Source organism: Schistocerca cancellata, unplaced genomic scaffold (genome assembly GCF_023864275.1).
Source record: "Schistocerca cancellata isolate TAMUIC-IGC-003103 unplaced genomic scaffold, iqSchCanc2.1 HiC_scaffold_526, whole genome shotgun sequence".
NCBI classification, from domain to species: Eukaryota; Metazoa; Arthropoda; class Insecta; order Orthoptera; family Acrididae; genus Schistocerca; species Schistocerca cancellata.
The window spans coordinates 7501-12500 of record NW_026046540.1 but is presented as its reverse complement, the minus strand read 5'-3'; the positions used below and the strand labels follow the sequence as shown (position 1 = coordinate 12500).

Genomic DNA, 5000 nt, shown 5'->3' with positions numbered 1-5000 from the left:
CAATCTCGTGCGGCTAGAAGCCGCCTGTCCCTCTAAGAAGAAAAGTAATCGCTGACAGCACGAAGGATGTCACGCGACTAGTTAGCAGGCTAGAGTCTCGTTCGTTATCGGAATTAACCAGACAAATCGCTCCACCAACTAAGAACGGCCATGCACCACCACCCACCGAATCAAGAAAGAGCTATCAATCTGTCAATCCTTCCGGTGTCCGGGCCTGGTGAGGTTTCCCGTGTTGAGTCAAATTAAGCCGCAGGCTCCACTCCTGGTGGTGCCCTTCCGTCAATTCCTTTAAGTTTCAGCTTTGCAACCATACTTCCCCCGGAACCCAAAAGCTTTGGTTTCCCGGAGGCTGCCCGCCGAGTCATCGGAGGAACTGCGGCGGATCGCTGGCTGGCATCGTTTATGGTTAGAACTAGGGCGGTATCTGATCGCCTTCGAACCTCTAACTTTCGTTCTTGATTAATGAAAACATACTTGGCAAATGCTTTCGCTTCTGTTCGTCTTGCGACGATCCAAGAATTTCACCTCTAACGTCGCAATACGAATGCCCCCGCCTGTCCCTATTAATCATTACCTCGGGTTCCGAAAACCAACAAAATAGAACCGAGGTCCTATTCCATTATTCCATGCACACAGTATTCAGGCGGGCTTGCCTGCTTTAAGCACTCTAATTTGTTCAAAGTAAACGTGCCGGCCCACCCAGACACTCAATAAAGAGCACCTTGGTAGGATTTCAACGGGGTCCGCCTCGGGACGCACGAACACGCACGAGGCGGTCGCACGCCTTCGGCTCGCCCCACCGGCAGGACGTCCCACGATACATGCCAGTTAAACACCGACGGGCGGTGAACCAACAGCGTGGGACACAAATCCAACTACGAGCTTTTTAACCGCAACAACTTTAATATACGCTATTGGAGCTGGAATTACCGCGGCTGCTGGCACCAGACTTGCCCTCCAATAGATACTCGTTAAAGGATTTAAAGTGTACTCATTCCGATTACGGGGCCTCGGATGAGTCCCGTATCGTTATTTTTCGTCACTACCTCCCCGTGCCGGGAGTGGGTAATTTGCGCGCCTGCTGCCTTCCTTGGATGTGGTAGCCGTTTCTCAGGCTCCCTCTCCGGAATCGAACCCTGATTCCCCGTTACCCGTTACAACCATGGTAGGCGCAGAACCTACCATCGACAGTTGATAAGGCAGACATTTGAAAGATGCGTCGCCGGTACGAGGACCGTGCGATCAGCCCAAAGTTATTCAGAGTCACCAAGGCAAACGGACCGGACGAGCCGACCGATTGGTTTTGATCTAATAAAAGCGTCCCTTCCATCTCTGGTCGGGACTCTGTTTGCATGTATTAGCTCTAGAATTACCACAGTTATCCAAGTAACGTGGGGTACGATCTAAGGAACCATAACTGATTTAATGAGCCATTCGCGGTTTCACCTTAATGCGGCTTGTACTGAGACATGCATGGCTTAATCTTTGAGACAAGCATATGACTACTGGCAGGATCAACCAGGGAGCTGCGTCAACTAGAGCTGAGCAGCCGGCCGCCCGGGAGTGTGTCCCAGGGGCCCGCGCGAACACGCAAGCGTCCGCTCAATTATTCTGCAAACAGGAGGAGGCTGAGCTCCCCTGCACAATACACCTCGAAACCCTCTCAGGTCCCGGCGGCGCGCAGCGCCGTCCTAAGTACTTGGTCGGGTTCGAGAGAGGCGCAATCGCCCGGAGTTAGGCGAGTAGACGCTTTAGGTGCGACCACCCGTGCTCCCAACTGAGCTTGCCGCTGCCGACAGAGGCCCGGGAGCGTGCTGTCGTGGCATTGCCGGCGGGAGACAACACGCGCCACCTACGGTGACCGGCAGCTCCAACGCCAGCGCCACAGAAGGGCAAAGGCCCCACGTGGGTGCCGAAGCGAACTCTCCCAGCACAGCGCACGTGCCAACACGTCTGCACAACTGCGATACAAACCACCAGCGAGAACCGCTGGGGCGACCGAGCAGCAGACGGCGTCGCGGCGCCGAGTGCCGGGCGGCGGCGCATCCTCAACGCACACAGTCCTCAGTCGGACCAGCACACTGCAGATGTCCACCGCGCTTCGCACCGGGCCCGCGAGGACCCACTTTGGCCGCCCGGCGCCGCGCGCAGGGTGCCCCGGCGCGCAGCTGCGCCGCCTGCCGCGTCCGTCGGCCGGCGCGCCTGCCACTGGGCGCCCCCACCAGCCGGCTGTAGCGCGTGCGCCCACGCACCGCGCGGCCAGCACGCCGGGCGGCCCCCCCTCACCGGCCGGGGACGGTCCCACCCAGCCACCGCCGCGTATCGCTTCACACACAGATTTGCCCTTACTGATTTACCTCCAGCAACAACAACCGCACCACAATGGGTTTACCAGTTGTTCATTTGCGTTGCGTCACGTCACCAGCAAACGTAGACGTCCATCCCAGTTTGCAAATGCAACGATTATTGCATACCTGTCTGTTAGGTGTCACGACACACTACGTCTGCCCACATACACGCAACAAAATGTGCACGACTAGAGAACACGTGGGAGGTGGCCCCCTACGTATGCGATGTCCATTACGAGACCGACTGTCAACCAGCATCTGTACCATGTCGCAGATGTGGAACGCGGTGCACCATGCTATCACACTGTGTGAGAAGAGACGACTACGTTTGAATACACGCGCCACTACATCAACAGACGGCTCATGCTGATCGCCATCCAGGGCGTCCGTTACTCCCACACGTCTCTATGGCGTACCACACTGCAATGTAGCTGTTATGGGGAGACGGCACGTGGCTGAGTGCACAACATTTGGACCGTATGGTTCGCTGTTGTTGGGCGCAGTCGTACGGTCACACATGTGCCACAGCGTATCATTCAGTACATACGGACCTATGTGCAGTACAATGTGAGGATTAAGCTTACGATATCAGCGGACAGTGGACACAGGCCGTACCACGACGTAGACTGAGCGCTTCGACATGCGAATGCCAGTGAACAGCTGCGAAGGGCATTGAACACGCAAGCACCTGAACGACCAGCGTGCGAAGGCAGGGTGGAGGGGGGGGGGCGATGTACATCCTGCAGTTGTCCACATTACAGTGTACAGCGGGAGCATGTAAAAAGTAAGCAACACTTGCGAAGTGTTCAACATGAAACGACACACAAGAGGGTGGGCGGTGCGAGTAGCGAACTATATTCAGAGGGTTGTGGTTAGACAACACTAGATTAATGTAACGTGTCATATGCCAATTACAGAGCAGGTTAAGGCACAACGTGGGTTAGGTTAAGGCACAACGTGGGTTAGGTTAAGGCACAACGTGGGTTAGGTTAAGGCACAACGTGGGTTAGGTTAAGGCACAACGTGGGTTAGGTTAAGGCACAACGTGGGTTAGGTTAAGGCACAACGTGGGTTAGGTTAAGGCACAACGTGGGTTAGGTTAAGGCACAACGTGGGTTAGGTTAAGGCACAACGTGGGTTAGGTTAAGGCACAACGTGGGTTAGGTTAAGGCACAACGTGGGTTAGGTTAAGGCACAACGTGGGTTAGGTTAAGGCACAACGTGGGTTACGTTAAGGCACAACGTGGGTTAGGTTAAGGCACAACGTGGGTTACGTTAAGGCACAACGTGGGTTACGTTAAGGCACAACGTGGGTTACGTTAAGGCACAACGTGGGTTACGTTAAGGCACAACGTGGGTTACGTTAAGGCACAACGTGGGTTACGTTAAGGCACAACGTGGGTTACGTTAAGGCACAACGTGGGTTACGTTAAGGCACAACGTGGGTTACGTTAAGGCACAACGTGGGTTACGTTAAGGCACAACGTGGGTTACGTTAAGGCACAACGTGGGTTACGTTAAGGCACAACGTGGGTTACGTTAAGGCACAACGTGGGTTAGGTTAAGGCACAACGTGGGTTAGGTTAAGACACAAATTGCGTTACAAATTGCGTTACATTGCGGTACAAATTGCGTTACATTGCGGTACAAATTGCGTTACATTGCGGTACAAATTGCGTTACAAATTTGGTTAGGTTAAGGTGCAAAATGGGTTGGATTACAGTACACAACATGGTAAGAGATAGTGTGTTTGGGGGGGGGGGGGGGGGGGGCAGGTTCGTTGGTAGTGATCATTGTAAGTGAATGTCTGAGGCAGCGTCAGTATGTCACAGCAGTTCTGTCTCGTCAGGATGCGCTTTTCGCTCGTGACTGGAGGCGCGCCGCGTCTGTGGTTGCGGCAAGGGAGTGGCAGACCTGTGTGATTCATTCCTGCCATTGTTTCTGTGCCGTAACAGGAGGCAGTGTGGTGGTGTTGGGTGCACCCCTGTGTAGGACATGTGTGGGTGTTGGTGGCTTATCTGAGCAATTGTGGATGTTGGACGGGTGGGATATTCTATTTTATAATTGGACCCCCTGGTGTGGTTATCATAGTGTGGATGGTGTACTGTGGCGGAGAGGATGCACCGGACGTTGGTCCATGCTGGTGCTTACATATCGTATCTGTGTCTGTTACAGGCAGAGAGTAATGTGTGATGGAGTGTCTCGCTGAGGTGTGGTTCATATTGTGTGCACAGACTTACAGCATGTATAGGGACAGCGGGAATTTGGCATATTGGATATAACTCGTCATGAAACGCAAGATATAGGGGTGGATTGCAACGTACGAGTGCGGGAAGAGTCCGCCGTTCATCCGCTTGGGTTGCGATTTGGGCGGTTGGGGGTGGGGCACGTGCGGGTGCGGGTGGAGTGATTGTCGGTTGACTACTTCGTGCGACGCAGGCACTGGCGTTCGGGTTCCTGTGGTGGACAGATGATGCAGGCTTTGTGGGTGGCGTCGAAAAATGGGTACTGTGGGACCTAGCGATGTCGTAGTCGGGGGTGGCGTCTCATAGATGGCGGTATCGTCGGTGCAGCAGGTCATGTTTCGGGAGACTTGCAGATGGCGGTATTTAGTTTTCGTGTTGCGCGCGACATGGTGGACGTAGTGTCGTC

General features: G+C 54.4%; 1 non-coding gene across 1 annotated transcript in view; it reads right to left on the bottom strand.

Moving 5' to 3' along the window:
• The window catches only part of LOC126129214 (small subunit ribosomal RNA), a 1910-nt gene extending 385 nt beyond the window's left edge, over positions 1-1525 (bottom strand). The window contains exon 1 of the ribosomal RNA XR_007527182.1: positions 1-1525. This exon is cut by the window's left edge and continues 385 nt beyond it. This is a non-coding gene — a ribosomal RNA (small subunit ribosomal RNA).
• Positions 1526-5000: the final 3475 nt, after the last annotated feature.